General features: G+C 41.0%; 1 protein-coding gene across 3 annotated transcripts in view; it reads right to left on the reverse strand.

Moving 5' to 3' along the window:
- The window catches only part of HHAT (hedgehog acyltransferase), a 151,607-nt gene that overhangs the window by 22,280 nt on the left and 107,512 nt on the right, over positions 1-21,815 (reverse strand). The gene's annotated exons all lie outside the window — the stretch shown is intronic.

The following is a 21,815-nucleotide window of genomic DNA, read 5'->3' on the forward strand; positions in this document are numbered from 1 at the left end:
AGTAAGAACCACTGGTGAATTTACTGAACATCTGATCTTTTTGGTAATCTATTGAACTGATTTATATAAGAAATACTGCATTAGTGAATCATGCTGTAAAGTTTAATAAGTTAAAAGGTGATGATTTTATATGAATGTAGAAATGGAATAAGTAAGAGCTGTAGCTGTGGATGTCAATTCAAGTTCTATAATTATGCACTAAATAATGTGATAGAAGTACCTAAGTGAATTCATGCCCTGTTTGAAGTGTTCTTCTATCACGAAATGCTAGTACTTTTTATGTTTATAACGAAAATGAGGAAGTTTTGTCCTAACTAATTTTCAGTTTCTGTTTTCTCAGAAAATATACCAGATTTTTTTAAAAGTAGCTAAAAGTTAGAAACACAATGTGAATCTAAAATCAGTGCTCTTCATCTTCCTCTTTCCACTTACAAAGTACCTACAGTGTAGGTACTGCAGTGTAGTAGAGCACTTCTCATACAAGGAAAGGCTGGGAGAATTGGGGTTGCTCAGCCTGGAAAAGAGAAGTCTTTGGGGTGACCTAACTGTGGCCTTCCAGTACCTGAAGGGAGCCTGCAAGAAAGGAGGAGCCTATTTACAAGGGCAGACAGAGAGTGACAGGATAAGGGTGAATGGCTTTAACCTGAAAGAAGGCAGGTGCAGATTCGACAACAGGAAAAAATTCTTCCCTGTAAGGGTGGTGAGGCACTGGTACAGGTTGTCCAGAGAAGCTGTGGATGCCCCATCCCTGGAGCTGTTCAAGACCAGCCTGGATGGAGCTCTGAGCAGTCTGGTCTACAGGGAAGTGTCCCTGCCCATGGCAGAGGGGTTGGAACTACATGGTTTTTAAGGACCCTTGCAGCCCAAACCATTCAATGATTCTTTGAAAGGAAAACCGGCAGAGTGTAAGAGCTCAGTGCTAAAGGACTCAGTATGGGCCAGACTTTCTGAAGGTCTTAGATATCCAAAGGTACTGTCAAGCTCTTCTGTGCTATTGGAAATCCCCTAAAGTCATCTACTGTCCCACTTTACAACAATAATCATCATCATCATCATCATCATCATCATCATCATCTTCTGCCTTTTTTGTGTGATTGCTCAATTTTTCTTACAAAAACAGCTGAAGCTTTTTCATAAAATCATTTCAAAGAGAAGTTCTTTTTCAGTGATGATGTGTAAATATGACAAAATAGAACCTGTTTATCCCATCCATCTTCTAGGAGGTGATACATGATTTTCACTTATGAAGAGAAATGCCCTGTTTAGCTTGTTTAAACCCCATGGTTATATTTTGATTAGACAGCCCAAAAATTGAAACAGCACTCAGACATTCACAACTTCTAAGAACACAGCTTCAAAATATTTTTAATCAAACATAGTTAAGACTACTTGCTTCAATAATGAGTGGATCTCTGCATTCAATGCTTACTGCTGTATGTTTCTTTGACCAAATTCATATAATTTAATGCATGAAAACTGCCTTTTAAGAAAAGTTTAGGTAAAAATCTGAATCTTAGAATTTAATTTCCAAAATTGTGGTTTACCGTGTCAGACAGAAAGTCTGAAGCAAATCTGGAGAATTCTGTTTATAACAAATGGAGGCAACCAATAAATATTACTACAATCAGTCAATTCTGTGACTGGAATGTCAAACTTCATGGAACACTGGTAGTTAAATTGCCTCACTGAAGAGAAATTACATGGATTTGAAAGGATTATAAAAGGATAAAATATCCCAGCTGTTCTCATTCTCTTAAGGCACTTTTATTAAAATATTTGCTGGAGGCAGGGTTGTCCTAATGCTTAATTTTCACAGACACTTTAGAGCCATGTATAAGAGTAGAGCTTTTATAGAATGGAAATTGTTAAGAATGGCAGAAAATACAGACAATCAGTATTAGAATTTCTCTTTTTCCAGAATCAAATCGAGGGGTTACTTGTCTTGAAGCTGATTTCTTAAAGATCTATTGTGTAAATAGAATAATAGATTTTCTGTCTTGTTTGAGGAGCAGGGTACTGTACTGATCACTTGTCATTATGCACTTGCAATGTTTAGGTTTTTATTAACTTAGTTCATCTATTTAAACTGTGAGTTTCATTAACACCATTAGAAATGAACTACTGAAAAAACAGTGGGAGTAAAAGTGAGAGAGGTGCATTCTCTAGGCAAAACTGTGTTGTGAATTTCAATCAGATAAAGGAGAAGAAAGAAAAAGAAGCAGCTGGATCAAGAATTTTTCTTTCTTTTTTTTCTCATGAGCTTGTGCAAAAGCTCATTACCAACTACCAGCTATTTTTGTAGGGAATAAGCCAGGGATGCTCTCCAGTTCTTAAAGGAAAAGTCTACCTGATACTCATCAGTATTACTGGAATGAGATCTCATCACAAACAGCAGTTGAAAGAATAAGACAGAGCTGCTTTCTCATTAGTGGGCTCCAAATCAGATGCTGTATCTAATCTATCATAATACCAGATTCATTCAAGTGTGTGCACGTGTATACACACACCTGCAAGTGGAGATTTTCTTCTAAACATGAACAGCTAAACACACTCTGTTATAAGAGAGCATTTGACCATGTTTACTGATTTTAAAACATGCCCAGCAAACCTGAAAAGTGAAATAGTCTTGCTCTGTCTTGCTCTCTATATTTTAAAGGAAGAACTGTAACAAATGCTTTGTGTGTTCATTACTACATTAAGAAACAAATATATTTGCAAGCACTCAACAGCAGGATGAAGTGGTAAGGCAAGAGACAGAATAAAAGAGATCTTTTTATTATATTAACTACATTCATTTTGTATTCAAGGGGATTTTAATAGATGTGAATCCAAGAGAAATAACTTCAATTACTTTAATTACTTTTCCTTCAAAACTATATATGAAAATAACAAACAGGAATTATGAAACTGATTTCCATATACTTGCCTCTTAGTCCTCAATGAGTGTGGGTTTTTCTCTCTCTCTCCATTTTCTTTTTCCTTTCAGTTTTATTTTTTTATTAAATCTGCAGCATGGAACATATTGTCCTTAAAAGGACTATTGTTCTTCTAAAGCATTGTTTGTATTCTGGTAAAACCAACAGATGATACAGTGAACTGGCAACTCATTCTCTAGCTATGCCTCTTGTTCACCTGCTGGCAAGTTAATGAAATGTATATATACATTTTCTAGGGAATTCCTGCTTTTAACTGAGACATTTCTGAACATCAAAAAATCCAAGATCAAAGCAGGAAGACAATGTTGAAGGAATTCTTCCCCTCAATGCTTTTCCTCTCTGCATCTGTATATTTTCAGTCTTTTCTGTGATAATTATACAAAACCTTTTAATATATAAGTTTTGATTATAACTCAGAGAAATGGATCTCATTATTAAAAAAATATACCATGTAGGGTTTTTTAAAAAAATATCCTACTTCTGAATACCCTGCCTGCATGCCTGTGGGATGAACAAGCCAAGGAAGCTGTTCAATAACCTTTGCCAGGACATTCTAATGAAAAAGGCAGCAGTCAGCATAGTGCTGTTGCCCTAACACACCAAAAGTGCTTCTGCTGCATCCAAAAAAAGAAAAGTTTTTAGAGACAGTTTTCAGTGTACTGCTTTCTGGTAAAGGAAAACTGCACTTTGATGCCAGTCAGCACCACGATGCTGATGAGAATGATGATTCATCAAAGGGGCTTGGAGGGCAGCTGAGGGCTGCAGCAGAGTCATCAGACTGATTTTGTCCCCTATATTCACTACTGAGTGATCACAGCTCCTCTGCTTTTAAAAGTCTGGCCAGCTTCGCAGCATCCCCAAGTTCTTTGTTTCTCTGAAAGCCCGACTCCTCCATGAACATCCTGCTCCCCAGCAGGCACAGCTCTGACTGCTGCTGTGTGACCTGAGGCAGCCTGCAGCCAGCCATGCTGCCAAATGCACTCATTGACACACCCTGCTCATGGTCTTTCCTTGCACATGCACCAGATGCCAGCATGGACTTACTGACCAGGTCACTGCTTGGTTTTCGGCATTTTGAAGCTATTATTAAACTGACACTTTGCATTTGGAGATGAGGACAACAGCTGCCTCTGAGAAGCATTACCACTTCCTGTTTTAATTAAATATTTGTATGCAGACAGCAACAGAAGAACACATCTGTCTGCCAGAAAATTAGGAAAGTGAGGATAACAAGATGTAAGAATCAGAGAGAGTGCAGTGAGCTTCAGCCCTGCTGAAATCCTTCCTCATCAGATAATTGTTTAATGCCTTAAGCAGGTAAGAATTCATCCAGCTATTGGAGTCAGAGCTGGAGGCACAGAGTGGAAACACTCACCAGCCACGTGCATCATTTCCAAACATGAGACAATAAGATACCAATTATGAACAGATATATTTATATTACATTATATACCTATAACTGTACCAATGTCTAATCTCATGTCTTCTACAGAGCTACTAGAAATTGGTGCATTTTGCTATAGACTGAATACAGCCAGGAGTAAAACACTGAATTGGTTGCCAATGGTTGAAAAGGCAAAGATTGCTGAGGAACTGCAATTGAAATTCCTGCAAGGTGACCTGCTGGTTTTGCAGTCTACTGTCTCCATCCAGGACTTCCAGTTCTTTGCAATCCTGACTGAACTTCTCCCCCTTTGAAGAATCTGATGCTGAACCTACAGGACAAAGCATTCAAACTTAACATGTGCAAATATGTTGCAGTAGGAGATCACTGAAATATCCTGGTATTCTACACAAGGTATTTAGTTACTAGTAATGAGCTGGGAACTTTCCTCACCCAAATTACACTCTCACATTGAGGCTGCAACTCCAGGCAGGGAGGGCCAAATTTATACAAACCTTCTGTGTGTGGTCTCTCATTAAAAAAAAACCCCAACAATGAAATAGAACCTTTTACAATTTCCTATATCAGGATAAAAAAGTAATTCCTGCCCACAAATGTTTGTTTTGACATGCAAGCTAAGATTTTATTTTTCAATTTAAAAAATTCAAATCTAAATGAAATTTAAATCCAAGGCAAACACACCTCCCTGGACCCTGTCTGACAGGTCAGGAAAACGAACTGCTTTTTGACTGGTTTTAGTCCATATTATGACAGAAAATTTTTTGGACACTCAGTATTTCCCTGAGGCAAGAAAACCACTTCCTGTCCTGCTCTGGTTTCCAAGAAAGACCTTGCTGGATTAGAACAAGTCCAGCACAGGACACCGGCCAATAATTGTCTATTTGAAGTGAAAGAGTGCCCACTGCCTCTCAGGAGGAAGGAAATTCCAGGCTTTTACCTCCTAACTGCTACGAACTTTGCTGTTTGCATCCAGGCCAAAGCATCTGCCATTGCTCTGAAGGCACCTCCAAGAAGCCAAGCAGTTGGTGCTCACCAAAGCAGAGAGAATGAAGTGTTGCAACTGTCCCATCTGATTGATCATGCAGCTCTTTCACTGCTGTTCCTTACTCACTCCTCCTACACTGCAGCCCCAGCAGAGAAGCTTTTGCAGAGCTCATTTCCATCAAGTAGATAAATAAACGTGACAAGCTTTTAGAAGCAACCTGTTAGCACTGTCCCTGCATTAGCAGACTACCATGAAGAAATGTCCTCAAGCTTTCAAAGATGAACTAAAAAGTACTTCTTCAAAGAACTAAGCAGTTCAAATGCAAAAATTTCATTATTGCTTAGTGATGCTCACAGCGCTGCACATGAAGTAAGCATGAACTGAGAAAGGCCTTCAATATGCAGCTGTGCCCTTTCTACTCCATGCCCCCGCAGAAGCTTGGGAGTGAGTGTTGCTCATAAAGGACTGAAAATCCTTCAAGTTCTTTTACATGTCTCTAGCAGCAAAAAGAAACTTTACAATAGGCGCAGAGTGTTGTAGCTTTAACAGGTCTTTTGTATTTACACACCTTTAGACTCTAGGACTGTATTTGCAGTGGGGACAACACTTACGACTTGCTCCCACAAGCTGCAATGCAGTGACAAGAACAGAGGGACAAAGCAATGCCCTGACTCCCAGCTTTACCTTGGTTCCAGAACACGAGGCAGCCTCAGTGCACAGACTGTCTGTATGAGCAATCACCTATGTGCACACTGAAGCGAGCTCTGATGAGCAGGTGGGTTCGTCAGCACCTCAGGGAGTCACTGATGCAGTCCATTGTTAAAGCACAGTGCTGCCATCCACGAGCGGGAGGCGTGTGCGCAATCAGTGTGCTCATTGCCCCGAGCTTTCCTCATCCCTGTCTTGAAGACGCACTTTGGTCACCTTAACAGAAGAGCTGACCTTAAGAGAAAACAAGAACAGAAACTGCTAAGAAAGACAGCCACAGGCACAGAAGAGCTTCCTGTGCAGCAGCGTTACTCATAGCCAGCTGCTTATGATGAGCATCCGCACTCTCATCAGCTTGTAAGTCAGCAGCACCTGCTCCCCATCATCTTCCTGGAGGACACGTACACAGCAGCCCGGTGCTCAGCAGCCCTCCCCAGCACCCAGCTGTTTGTGGCAGGACCTAGCCCACAGGATATGCATTGCATGTCAGCCTCCTGTCCTGCTGAACACAAGCCTGCCTTGTACTACTGCCTACTCTGTGCATTTGGCATATGTGCAGGAGACACTGAACCTCCCTGGAGCATCGTGCCTAAACAGAAACAGATTTGAGCAGAATTAGTAAAGGAAACTTTGAGGGTATTTTGGAAGCTTTTAGTTTTTAAGGATTTAACAGGCAATACTTTAATCTCTGTGTAGTCCTGAACTGTTGTTTCAGTTTAAGTGCATGTCAACGGAGATGCATCCACAGAAACCACACATGACTGCTATTTAGCCCAAATTTCTCTTACTTTCATTTTAAGACCACACTATACTATTGTACCTGGTGTTCAGCTGAAGAAAAGGAGAATACCTTAAGAACCCCATATAGAATTTCCACACAGTAATAATTCATTTGCATATTACAGTTCTTAGGGAGTGCTCTACTCCATACATCAGTGGCTGCAATTCCTATAGATGTGAACAGTCTTGAGAGATAACACATTTCCGGTACTTTCTAACAACCTCCAGTGATTAACCATCCATCCAGTAAAGTTACAACAAACCTAATGTCCTGTTGCTTATTAATTATCAGCTCAACAAGCCATTTAAGCAGGGAAGAAACGCACAGCAAGCTGTTTCCTGCATATTTGCTGTAACAAATGGCACATTGAACAAACCAGGCAGGATTTCTGAATGAGCATTGTTTGAAATACATCCCCGCATCTAATTTAGAGATATTTGTTCTGGCACTTTCGCTATAGGACATGGGATTGTCTAAGGAGGTTGTTTTAGGTGATTGAAAGAAACCCTACCACACCTGTACAGTCCTCCCCAAAGTAACTCCCTGTCTCTGGGAGCTGAGCCCCTGATAGCAAAGAAAAGTAACTTTGCCTTTTAATGGGAACTGACTCCCGTGGATGGTGCTGTATTTCATAGTGGAGATACTGATCTTGCAGTTTTTTAACCAATTTAGTATTTGCCTATCTACTTTGGAGACCACTGTTTTAGGTGGCATCACTGAAAGCTGAAAATTTCTCTCATTCCCACTACCCAGCCTTGTAATTTTAAGCACAGTACCACAAACTAGGTATCTACCCACCTGATCTGTGAACAGTCACATACTTTTGTATCTTGACCTAGACTACACCTGCTCAACTTTAAATTGCTCTCAAATACCTACTGCCCTCTTAGCTTTGTTTCAAAGTTGCCCTGCAGAATTTGAGTAAAGAGGAAAACCATAACAGGCAATCCATGCCTTCTTTCTAGCTCTGGAGCAGTCAGACCAAGGAGCAGAAACCTTCCATAAACTCACTGTTTCCTCTTCTGTGAAATTAAAGATAAGAATTTTCCATTTCACTATATATTGTAAAAATTTCTGCACCAGCTAGAAGTTTTGTGTCCTTGATGTAGAGTTGATGGGGCTTTGAGGAACCTGGTCTAGTGGAAAATCCCTGCCCATGGCAGAGGGGTTGGAACCAGATGGTCTTTAATGTCCCTTCCAACCCAAACCTGATTCTATGAAAAGTAAGATATAAACATTACACTACAGTAAGTCCCATATGCTGTGGTCCATACAGATGTCTCTTTCTGGAAGACTTCCAAATTTACCATCACTCCCATTCACTTTTGACAGCTCTAATCTGATTTTTGGGGTCTCTCTCTAGAGGAAAGAATGGTAATGATCACAAAACACTGATAATGTGAATCATGAAGAGCAGACCTCACTATTATTCTCATTTGTATGGCAGCACATTGGCATTTTGATCTGCCTCATTTGCAACACCAGCCTGTAGATCAGCCCTGAAATTTCCTTTTCTATCCAAAAAGGCTGAGTGTGTGGTATCAGGCATGCAACAGCTCCCTTGCTGCTCCAGCAAGGGCTTCCTAACTTCTCACTTCTAGGGATTAGAAAATTTATATTCTGCAGCACAGAGAATTCCTTGGATACCAGTAGGAATTGGAGAAAAATAAAATTGGGCCTATCCTTTTCCTCTACTCCATTAAGTGCAGAGGGAATTAAATACTGGGAACTACACACTGAAGACAACACAACAGAGGTTTTCCTACTTTCACAGATGAAAGGCAATACTTTAATCTCTGAGTAGCTCTCTACTGAGCATAAGATCAAGCTAAGTAGATCAGAATCGACTTTTAATTAAACTCAGCAGCTTTTCTTGATTCATGTAGGACTTCACTCCAAGAACAGACATCTGGCACAAGCTTTGGATGCTAGGATGTCATGTTTACTTATTTCTTTCCTTTGAATTCACATAGATACACACATATGGATGTGGCACGACAATTTTGTTACAACCCCATTTATTTATTTAGTGAATTTGCTTCCCATCATTCTTTATTGCTGCTTAAAGTACTTCTTCTCAAGGAGAACCCAACAATAAAACATATGGTCACGTTTGGTGCACTGTACACAGGCAACTTTGACAACAGAGCAGAGTCATCACAAGGTATAAAAAGCAGAGGTTCAGAAGGTGAATTTTCTTACGCAAGTATGAGAATCAGTGCGGGGTTTTTTTTAATACAGCCTATCCAGAGCATTTTATTCAGGATGATTGTGGCTTGTGACTTTTGTCAGAGGCATATTCTTAGATGCAACCAAAGCCAAGGGACGAATACAAGTTTGTTTCCATTTTACATGTGACAATAAGAGCTCCTGATGTTCTGTATGTGAACATTTTCTACCAGTTTTCTATACAGTTCCCTACAGTTTAGGGACCACAAGACAGGAACTGGAGGAGCAAAGTCCTTCCCACTGTACGAGGAGATCAGGTTTGTTCTCACTTGAGGAACCTGAATATACATAGTTCTATGGAACCTGACGAGAGGTATCCCAGAGTCCTAGGGAACTGGTTGATGTAGTTGCCAAGCCACTCTCCATGGTAACTGAGAAGTCATGGCAATCAGGTAAAGTCCCTGGTGACTGGAAAAAGGGAAACATCGTATCTAGATTTAAAATGGATAGAAAGGAGGAAGCCGGCAACTACTGACCTGTCAGCCTCACCTCTGTGACTGGGAAGATCCTGGAACAGATCCTCTGAGAAGCTCTGCTAAGGCACATGGAAGACAGGAAGGTGATTCAAGACAGCTAGCACAGCTTCACCGCGGGCAAGTCCTGCCTGACCAGCCTAGAGGCCTTCTGTGGTGGAGTGACTATGGCAGTGGACAAGGGAAGAGTTATAGATGTCATTTATCTGGTCATCATGAAACGACTTGATTTAAAAAAATGAAACCTTTTTGGAAAAGCAAAATTTTCAGGTCATAATTGTCCTATAAAAAAAGACCCAAAACCAAATCCAAACCAAAGAAATCCCACTGCTCTCAAAACAGCACTAAGAATTAAGACAAACAAACAAACAAACATACTTAGGAAAGTGAGAACTTAACACTGGCACACAGGAAGGAATACGTTCCCCCTACGGCCTCTGCAAATCCATTTAAGTGCTCCCAATATGATTATTCCTACCTTCAACTTTCTATTTTCCTTTTGGTGCTGAAAATCAGCTCAACTATGGAGACAAAACAAACAGTAATGCTCAACTTCTAGCTGAAGCTATAGAAATCGAAATTCCTATCTTGGGCAAACTAGATTCTAAAAAAGCCCCAGGTGCTGGAGTTGCATAAAAAACTCAGCTTTTCACTGAAACTAGAGCTTGCATTCAGCCATCATATTTGTTGAAAGCTACCTGAAACACAATTGGACTGTAGCCAATGGCCAAGAAATCAAAATTATGATAGAAAATGCAAATGAAACAAAGCTCTAAAATTATTTTCAAGACATTAACACATCTTATGCAATCAGACTTTTGGTATTTCGATATTTACATTTGGCAATGCTGAGGAGGAGATCCAAATGAAACCAGTTTGCAGTTCATTGTAACATGAGATGTCTTAATTTGTGACCAAATTAGCTCTTTTGTGACATTTTTCCCTTTAACATTTACTATTATAATTTAACATTTAGTGCTTGCTCAAGTAAGGGGGTAAGATAGACAGGGACTGCCTCAGACATTTGAAATAATTCCTGAAATTTTAGTCTTTATTTTGAATCATCTCTCTGAAAATACAAGGAAGCTACTTTGGAAAGTTAAAATAACAGAAAAAGGAGAGGCTGTTATTCAGGAAAACCAGACTAATAGGAAAAACACTTAACAACAACAACAGAGGAAGGGGAATTGTGTAATTCCATTTTACATCACATCAGGTTTCCTAGTGAATTTATAATTAACTGAAGTTTATTCAAATTTGACTAGTACTGGATTTAATAAACTATAATGTTCCCTACTGCCCTTTAATAAAACTGCACGGCAACAAGAAGTAATGGAGTCAGTGAGGGACATCATGCAAATAGTACTAGACCAGCTGATGAAGTCCTCTGTACATCATGACACAGCTATTGTCTTCCCAAAGCCTGGTTTTGCTCAAATAGAGAGAGGTGCTGAATGTTATTGGAAAGCCACCATCAAATACCATAAAAAAAGATACGAGGTCTGGCTCACCAGTACAATTCACACCCAAAAATCAGATGCTGGGGGAGCGAGGGTTTCAGCAGGGTCAGCTGCTACACCTGAGCTGGCAGAGAAGGGCTAGGCCAGCACTCAGTGCTTCCTAAGCTCCAGTTCTGCTAAGTGCCATGGCCACCTGCCCACCGCTGCCTGCCAAATGTGTGTCACTGCTAATTATAACTAGTTCAAACACAGCAGAGTAAAGAGAAGCAGGGAGCCCATCATTACACAGAAATACTACAAAGCACGGCCTTATTTTACCTACATGAAAGACAGATTTTTGTCACTCGATAGCAGCATGAGCAGAATCCCACTAATTTCCATGTACCAAATCCAGTGACTCTCAGCAACGAAACTCCTGTGGCTCCTGCTCTTTCTCTCAGAATAGATTTATTAGCTAGGTTCTACAGTGAGGTCCTATTTTCCTTGCTTTTATCAGCTGTATAAATTGGATTCAATATCCTGAGTATCGTGTGGCCTTGTTCTATTTTACCCAATAACTTGCTGAATTCTGTAATAAATTAGTAACCCTTTGACTTCTGATCTAACTCTTCTGGCTGGGTATCAGCCACTAAAACAGTCACCAGTGCTTCCAAGCATTCCATTTCTCCTTATCTGTAGCTTCTGCAGTTTAAGTCTCATTTGAGGATGAAGATGCCCAGACCCTTGTCTAGGAAGACACTCGGTGTGCTGCTACACACTGTCAATATTTTTAGTTGCTGTTCTATAAAGAAGGAACAATTTCTACAAAGCTTATCTCCTCTATCAGGCACAGGACTATGGAACAACCCTTTATGACCTTGCACTTGTCTCTCATGGGCAAGACACAATCGAGACAGGGACAAAGGGCTTCTCAAAGAAATGTTTCCAGGGTGATGGCATGCACTGCAGCCCTGTGAGCTTCCATTCTACTGATTCTAAGCACAGAAACACAGCATTCCTGCCAGTTACTTACAGACATAACAGTACTGAGACACTCTGTGTCACTGCTTTCCCCCAGCTCCTTCCTTTATAGGGCACGAGGACCACTTGCTTGCCCTGTACCTTCCTCTATGCCACCATTTCTCTGCTTGTCCTCAGCACTTAACTTGATATGAACATTACAAGTTGTCACTGCCTGTCATAAGAGACCTGCATTTAGCTCCTCCCTGTCTCACAACCTCTTACACTGCTTCAGCCCTTACAGCAAAGTCCAAGATGCAAACCCATGGTACTGGGTGTACATGTGGCTTCCATGGCCAGGTTTTGGTAGCAGTGGGCTACGGGGGTGACTTCTGCAAGAAGCTTCTCCTGTGTCTAGTGGAGTCAATGCCAGCCAGCTCCCAGTGGCTGCACCTCTGGGATCACACAGTTAGGAAGGGGGAAAAAATCTGCACAATTGCAGCTGACAGAGAGGAGTGAGAATATGGGAGAAAAATAGCCCTGCAGACCCCAAGGTCAGGGCAGAAGAAAGGGAAGGAGGTGCTCCGAACACTGGAGCAGTTTCCCCTGCAGCCCATGGTGAAGGCTGTGGTGAGGCAGCTGTGCCCTTGCAGCCCATGGAGGTTCAGAGGCATGAAGAGATCCACCTGCAGCCTGTGTGGGATCCCATGCCAGAGCAGCTGGATGCCCAAAAGAGGCTGTGCCTCCACAGTAGGAAGCCAATGTCAGAGCTGGCTCCTGGTAGGACCTGTGGCCACATGGAGAGAGAAGCCCATGCTGGAGCCAGTTTGCTGGCAGAACTTGTGACACCACGGGGAACCCCCTCTGGAGCAGCCTGTTCCTGAAGGACTGCGCCCCTTGTGAGAGACCCCGGCTGGAGCAGTTCATGAAGAACTGCAGCCCATGGAAGGACTCACACTGGAGAAATTCATGGAGGGGTGTCTCCCGTGGGAGGGACCCCACACTGGAGCAGAGGAAGGATGTGAGGAGTCCTCCCCTTGAGGAGGAAGGAGTGCAGAGACAACATGTGAGGAACTGACCACAACCCCCATTCCCAAACCCCCTGTGCTGCTGGGTGGGAGGAGGTAGAAAAATCAGGAGTGTAGAACAGACAGATGGGGAGAAGGTGTTTTTAAGATTGCTCTCTCATTACCCTACTCTGATTTGTTTGGTAATAAATTGAATTAATTTTTTCCCTAGTCAAGTCTGTTTTGCCCATTATAGTAATTGCTGAGTGACAGCTCTCACTCCTTATCTCGACCCACGAGCCCTTTGTTACATTTTCTTCCCTGTTAGCTGAGGAGGGGAAGCAACAGAGTGGCTTTGGTGGACACCAAGGTCAATCCGCCACAGTGTACAGCTTGTTTCCTTGCCTATGACCCTTTCTGTGCAATAAGCCCCAGAAACACACCAATGCTGATGAATACCTATCAATGAAATGGGCCATTTCATTAGCAACAGAACTCTGTAGGCAGCCTCTCTCATTGAGTTGGCTGAATGCCACCATGAGCTGCTCTTAAATTCATCCCCTGTAACTTGATGCATCATTGGCAGACAGCAGAGGAAAAAGGCAGGTAAATTGTGTTCACTCCACCATTGATTTCACTGTAAAAAGAAAGGCAACTTGGGAAATAAAACATTTCTTCAATTTCTCCTTTTAATATGTGAAATTCAAGTCAAAAGCTAGAAGGTTTTCTAGCACACAAAGCCATATAACTCCCAAAGAAGATGACAAGCACTGTTGATGATAGAATTCCAGCACCTTTCAGTATCACTGTATTGGCTCTGGACCCGACACCGACTCAGCCCACACCATGGCTGTAACACCAGCCAGAAAACCATGAGCTGAACACACTGTGCCTCTCTGCTTCCATATTTCTAAGTACCAGGTTCAGGAGTCAAAGCCATAACTTATTTAAGGTCTACTGCTGATCTGTCATGTAGATAACTACTCCAAGCAAAAAGTATTAGGTAATGAAAAATTGGGGGGACAGGGGAAGCAGTGATTTACAGAACTAAGTTAACATGCAAAAATGAAGCTGGGCAATGAAACTTTCAAGCTGCCATTGACCAGAATCAATCAGTGGCAGACAGAAGACTGATGAAACATCTTTTCATATCACACTAATCGGAGGTGACAAGAAGGAGAAACCTGCTTTGGAAAGGACCCCTGGAACAGGTCACCCTCGACAGGCACAAGAGAAAGCCTACAGAGGCATCAGCACAGCACTTTGCTGAGTGGCAAGGGCACGCTCAGGAAAGGCCAGACACACAAACTTCACTGTTTGCTCCAAAGATCCCTAAATCCCTGCAGACCCCAGGACCTGCACCCCATTATGAGCTTGCTCCTGTTTCAGTGCTATCCTGGAGGTGGGAGGCCTGGGGTCTGTGTGATCATTACTGTTGGCAGAGAGCCATTTCAGTGAACTGCTGGGGACTTTTCTGCGGAAGTAAAATCAACATCCTTCCATGCTTGAAAATGGAATAAAGAAGAGAACACACAATTATATAACAATAACTAAGGGTAGAAATGAAAGTGGGATTGTGCATGACTAATGCTGAGGATGGCAGAGAAGATATCAGAAAAAAGGTTCCAAAAAAGAAGTAAGGAAGGGAAGGGAGGAAAGACCTACAGGATAGGCAGGTAAGGACATAGCTGGGGACATGGTATAAGAAAATTGTATGTGCAAAGGAAAAAGGAAAATGAGAATGAAAACAGAAAAGGAGACAGATGAAATTAAAAGTCTAAAGAGCAGATATTTGGGCCAGAATAAAGAAGAAAATTGAACTGTATGTCAACATCCTTACAGTGCATGCACATGTACAAGTAGGAGTTTCAGCCTGGATGCCTTTGCATATAATTTCTACTGTTTTGTTGCATTTGTTAAGACAAAGATAATCCTCTCTGTATTGTTTTCATTTGAAATTAGAAGTAACTTTTTAAAATGTTGAACATTCTAGAAGAGAGATAAGCCTTTTATCTGCCATACTCAGCTGCAAGCTTCACCACACACCACATTTCATTGTTCCAGCAGTTCAAGTAAATCTAAAAGCTAAACTCAAATCTCAGAAACCAAAAATCTATCACAACATGAGAGACCATGAAAACATATGAGTGTGAGAAGCAAGTTGGAGCTTATCCAACCTGCTGCAGACTGCTGACTCTCCCAGACTGTTACACAGAGTGGTTCTGCAAAAACAGTTTTTCACCTGTGATTAATTTTAAACAATAGATCTGAGCCTGTGTAAGAGTTACTTATCTACTTCATGCTGGATGTTCCTGCATAAGGGAGAGTTAAGAAAAACCAAGAAGTGCCTTTAAAAATGAAAATATAAATTTTGGAAGTGAATCCTCTGCCTGCCTCTCCTTACAGCACTTTGATTTGCATCACACAGCAATACAGTCTGCCTGCACTGGACTTCTCTCTGCTGAAACTAAAACCTTACAATGCTAACCAACAAATCCAGTCTGAAGTAACCTCTTCATGAAGCACACCATGCAAGGACTCGTGAAGGTAGTCTAGGACTATAGACTACAATTTAGGTCAGAAGGGTCTCTCATCTTCTCCTGGTGCCACCACCACCAGTTTAGGTTGCTCAGGGCTTTGCCAGCTGAGCTCCACAACCTCTCTGGGAATCTAAAACTTTTTCCCATGAAATTTAATTGCATATTCCCTTTCTGCAACTTGTGACTTCTGCCTCTTGTTCTGCTATCATTCAACTCTAAAATGACTCTTTTCCTGCCTTATCCATACCCTCCCTTTAGATATCTGAGAGAGCAGAAATATCCCCTTCAGCCTTCCCTCCTTGAGCCTGAAATTTTGAGTGTGCACCTAAGATGGAGTATCTGCTTTCAGAGTGTTACACCACGTTAACATTTTCAATTTTCTTGTCAAAAGCGTTTTGTAATCAGCAGACCCTTGGCGTCAACTGCTGCTTGTAGAGCCCTGCTCGTGCTACACAAAGCTGCTTCAGGATGCAGCCCCAGCCCTGCCCTGCCATCTGTGTGCACTGAGAGCAAGGACAGTGTGCCCAGGAGCACTGCAGCACACTCACACAGGTACGGGCTTGGCTCGGACAGAAGCTTAATTACATTAGCCCAAATAAGTCATTCAGCAAACCCATTCCAGCAGACAGCCGAGAAACATGCCTTGAATACAAACTCATCCCTTCAGTACTGGTCCTGAATAGGAATTAAGGAGAACTAAAAACATTTCAGAGCTTACAAACACCAGTCTGAAATGGCTGGTGGGATTCTGTCACTGTCACAATTTCATGGTCATCCTCAACCTCAACATCCATACAAAGCTAATGTGATACAGTTCTGACTCATCACTACTTTTTCATATATTTGAAATCCCAGTAGCTTCCAGCAGCAACTAATTGCTTATTAATTCCACCACAGAGGATGCTGTAAGGGATTTACAGTAATTAATAGAAGCTAATCCGCTTTCTACCCTGAATTATCACTCCTACACATGAACTAATGAAGCAGTGACTGACCCCCAAACTCCAGAACTGCAAATATAAAGCTGAATTCAGTTCTATGTTTTCCATGGTCCTCAGGAAAGGTACTGGCTTTGTGCATGACAGTAATACAAAACAGTGCTTTCCCTTTTTTTAAAGAAGCCAAGAGAGGACAGTTGCATCCACCAATTCTTCATCCATCACCTCACTGTCACCTCTTTCAATTTATTTCTGTCACTGGGAGGAAAGTGTGTAAATGCAGCTCACAATCATGAACCCTGGTGACTATTTATAACTGCAATACACTCCACTGCTAATCCTTTACGATGCCTCTCCCAGATTTATTTACCTTTGCAATAAAGCTGAAATTCACAGAATTGGCTGCACTTGCTGGGCATTCTTTACTCTGTACTGATAATGAGCAGACAGCTATAGGGGGAAAAACCCCTGTAAGTCAGAAAGTCTGAACCAGCTCAACTTTATGTTTTAATTATGCAGACAACATATATACCACCATCCATGAGACCCCACATTTCTTAGGTGCACTTATGATTAGCAAGACAGGGAGCAGTAGAAATGCAGCCCTCCTTTCTCTGCTTGATCCAGCCTGTCATCCAGCAGGAACATCCTTGCTAGTACACCAAATGTTTCTCCATTGACACTCCAGAGTATCCAAAGAGCTCCATGACACATTTGCTAGGATGCCAAATGAGTTGAGCCCCCTGCCAAATCACAAGCCAGTTTTTCTTAAATGAAAAAGTAGCTGCAGAGCTGTTAGGCTCATTTTAATGGAGAGCAGCTGTAAATGCTGGCATGTATAATTACTGAAGGAATGCCACAAATATTTAGATAACAAAAACTACAAACAACCTCTGTGATGACAAAGGTAAGAGTGATAAGCAGCCATGATTTAAAACAAACTAATTATATCCAATAAATCTGTTCTCTTTCTGGATAAAGAACATAGGAAATTTACTAAATCTGGTCATGAGCAAAACATACTGGGATGGAGTGCAGCTGCAGAAATGTCAAACTATCCTCAGAAGGTTATACTTGACATTCTGGGGGAAATGCAAACAACAAAATCTTGGAAGAAGAATTCCTAAATGTCCTCAAAGAACTGTAATTAGTTGTCGCAGGTCAAAACTACACCAAATAGCAGGATGGTGGGAAGAGCAACAGGAAAGCGAATTTTGCCTCTTAAACTATGCCATTATCTGAAGGAAATAAATGACACACACCAAAATTTAGATGCTAATACAATGTTCTGGAGCAATCTAACATGGTAATAATCATATTGTTACACAAAACTGTATGGCTGATTCTTCTGTGCTGCTTCTTTTAGGTTATGGAATGAAATCTTGTCCTTCCATGCAAATTCTACTTCAGCTTCAATTCAGTTTAATCTATGCATTTTATTTTGAGTTTCAAGGGAAAAACCCCCAGATTTTTACAGGTTTTTAACATTGTAAATCTAAGGGGTGGGGAAAAAAAACAAAGTCCAAACCAACCTACAGTATTACCATGGGCATTGATTTGTGTAGCTAGCTGCAGGGCTTCTTCAATATTGCTCCAAAAGTCAAAACAGAATGTTGCTTTGCAAGAAAAATGTACTTGTCCTCTGTCTAAGTGGAAAAGATGACTATTTCTAATGAAATATATTTTAAAATATATGGGTTTTAGTAGAACTCACTTAAGAGTCCCCAGAAATCATAACTCACCCACCCCTCACTCATATTTAACAATGTCAAGGTATTTTTTCACTTGCTGAAGCATCCAGGCTATCTAAGACATAACAGTTCTGTGTCTCCTTCAGTGTCATGGGGTAAAAACTCTTTGTTGGGCTAAAAAGCTTTATGCCATGTCTCCAACAAGCTGCTTTCTCCTCCTTTTTTCAAGGGAAAAATGCCATGCTATTAGAACTAGATTAAAAGAAACCACAGCTCAATTGCCAGACAAGCAGTGCACATTCATGATCTGGAGGCCAAAATGGAGAGGCTGTCTGCTCAGTAACATTGACCAGGAATATGCTATTCTGTACTAACTCTGGCACTTTAAATTGAAGACTCCTTAGTTTGGAATTTTGCCACTACTTTTCTACACAGACGAGCTGTAATAATCACTGAAATTAGAAGCATTGCAACAGAACGATTATTTTAAGAAACAGGAATTGGTAGCATGACAAATTAAGAGATAAATCCAGAAAACTAATCACCGTCATAAAGGAAAAAGATGCAATCCTGGAATATGTCCATAACATTTCAGATAAGTTATCAGGAAACAAACAGCAAGATGCCCAGTGAACTCACCTTTGGCCACTATTTCCTATCAGACACAGAGAGCACTGCTAAGGCAGGAGGTTACAGCTACCAGAATTGAACCAAACACAAAACCTACACAATTTAAAAAGCAACTCCAGCACACCAAATTCAAGCAAAGTTATGAGTAAGAAGGTTTCCCCAGGGCATCTCATAAAATACTTTCAGCCTTTTAACACTCCTTTCCTCTGTTTGAAAACTTGAGCATTAAGAAATTTGTCAGACAATATTCAAGGGAAATTTCTACCTGACTCAATCACATAGGGAATCTCAGACACTTGATCAACCCTTAAAAGCTGCTGTGTATAGATTAGCGTGCGGTAGCTACCTCACTAGTTTTCCCTCATTTTACAGTAAGTAAAAGGAAAAATGTCAGAGCCATTTCAGTTTAAGGTTTTGTGTGTTTCTAAACATATGCATTTATTTGGATCATGTTTACATCAAGGCTAATATTCAACACCTATTTAATGTTCTTTTTCCTAAACAAAACTGTAGCTTAATATTGGTCTAATGGAAAGGTATGTTTCCAGTTCCTTTCAATTAAGCAAAAGCAGTAATGACCATGTGAGCAGTCCTACTCTAGCTCAGTAAAACTGGTGCCAACAATGGCATAAGCAAACCTGTTCCCAAACTGTTCAGTGTGAACCAAAGTGCACAATAAGCCTCTCTTGCAGAAGCTCTAGGACTGTCACAAGAGCTTCTTCAAAACCAAGCACCGGACTACTCTTATAAAATAAAACTGATTTATCTTCCTTATGTGAAATTAGCCCATGGTAAAATGATACCAGGCAAGCATTTTACCCTTCTCCTCTAGTCAATGGAAAGAGAGTTATATTCAAACCAATTCTGCATGGGTAGATTTTTCAATTAAAAACTGGAAACTTTGAAACTTCAAATCACCCCATTGCAACTGGGGCACAGAGATTTTAATGAAACATAAATAGTACATTCTGCAGCATCACTGAACATGTGGGCATACTAGTTTGAAGACTGCCCATTGGTGCTCTTTGCTTCAATAAAACAATCTGGAAATTCGGTGAGGAATGAGATTTATAATTTCAGGTCCTATAACATTATCAGCTTCTTCAAGCAGCCATCAAAGGACTAATGAGGTCCTGCTATTTCTTATGCAGTGGGGAAACTTACCCAGTTCCCGGCAGAAACAGGGCGAATGATGAGTAATGCAAAGCACTAATGCCATCTTCAACAGATACTGCACCAATCCAGTGCTCAACAGAGTTAAAAATCTGAGTATGCTATTTGTGCTTCACACAAAAATCCTCCCTGCAATATCCATAGATATTTGGTATCACCTCTCTGAATGTAATTCATTATACTGAAATCTCCTTTTGTGCTTCTAAAATCCCATTACTGATTTATTTCCTCCTGAATACATTATCTAAAAAATAATGCCAATAGTGCCAAATACATAATTTTGTCAATCATTTGTATGCTACTCAGTCTCTTCAGGCAGTTTGCTCCTTAATGTCCTCAAACTATTCTGATTCTTCCGTATCAAGGAGATATTCGGGTTGATAGTGGGACTAGGAGGGGCTGACCCACAAAAGTCATGGTATCCTAAACAGATCTGTGACAGCTATTGCAGAGCAGTGTTACTGTCAGTCCGCCAGTCAGCCAAGAGTGATGAGCCACCCATCACACATCCCCTAGCCCAGAGTGAATCCTGATGCCTTTCAACAGCCATCAGTAAAATCCAAAAAGGGTGATCCACTAAAGAATTTACAAAAATAAAAGTAGTCACAAAGTAGTCGAGCACTTAATTCTTCCCTGGAAAAGACTTAGAAAAAGGATTTCAAAGGATTAAAATATGACCAAAAGAACAAAAAAAGGGAATTGTGCCTCTTTCAAGCCTTGCAAGTAGAGTTCCTGCTAAACACAAAGCTTCACCAATGTCTTGCGGTATTCCAGTAAAATGTAGGTGTTGATGAAGTCAGACTCATGTATGTTTTTCTTGAGTCAACTCTCCTAATAATAATGATAATAAAGTCTCAACTCACTAGTTGGTTGGCTGGTTTATTTGTTCAGGGAATTAGGGAAACAACATACAGAAAGGAATACTGTCAAGGACAGTATCTGTTTGCAAAAATTTGAGATGACTGAATATGTTGTGGATTTTATCCCAGATGACACTGTAGGCAAGGACTTCTTGATTTCTTCTAAGGGTTTTGTAATCTTTTTAAGGTAAATGAAAGAGAAATGCATCTAAAAGGTGTTACACTTTGTGATGTTTCAGTCCAAAAAGGTGGACTAGCAGGGAAAAAGTCATCCTGCACATGATGAATGAGTACTTTTTGGTTTAGAAATAAAGTAAAAGAACAAATGGTCTGAAGTAGCACAGCCAGAGTAGGTGGACTTTACATCTTTCCTAGGCCTTAGCTGGACTTCATTAAACCATGGTAGAATCTATTGCATTCTGCAGTCTTCAGCCTGTTGACAGCTGTTGTAATTTCTTCAAATTTCAGCAGAAACTGAAAAAGCTTTACAGCTGCTCTAACCTCTACCAGCAAGGAATAAGTTGTCTTCATTACTGGAGAGTCCAAAGAGATGTTCCTCTCCTGTTCACCCAACTTCTTTTAAGAGAAACAACTGGGACAAGAAAAAACTGTCTGTTTCCAGCTGCAATGGGCATGAGAGCTTTGATTGCTAAGTCCCTTTAACACAAAACCCCAAGAAAAAAGCCAGTAACTCCACAGTTTGTATGACTGCCCTGCAGTGCCAAGGTCAGGCACCTTGCTGGGGTTATCCTCAGCAGCTGTGTCAGTGCCAGCCACACAAGCTAATGTAGCCACAGGCAGATGTGAATCTGAACTTGCTTTTACAAATTAAAAGCATTGGTCTGCATTACATTTTTAAGTAGGTATAACTTATTCATCTAACAGAATGTGCTCTTGCAGCAAGTGGCTAATCCCACTGGTATCCTGCACTGCACGATATGCCATCCACGTTCCTTGTGCTGCTTTGCAACGGGACTTTCTGATCCACAAACCAGGCCAGTAAAAGGAACTGGACAACAGCATTTCTCCAAGCAAAGAGTGAGAACCTACGCAAAAGCCA

The sequence above is a fragment of the Corvus cornix genome, chromosome 3 (genome assembly GCF_000738735.6).
Source record: "Corvus cornix cornix isolate S_Up_H32 chromosome 3, ASM73873v5, whole genome shotgun sequence".
NCBI classification, from domain to species: Eukaryota; Metazoa; Chordata; class Aves; order Passeriformes; family Corvidae; genus Corvus; species Corvus cornix.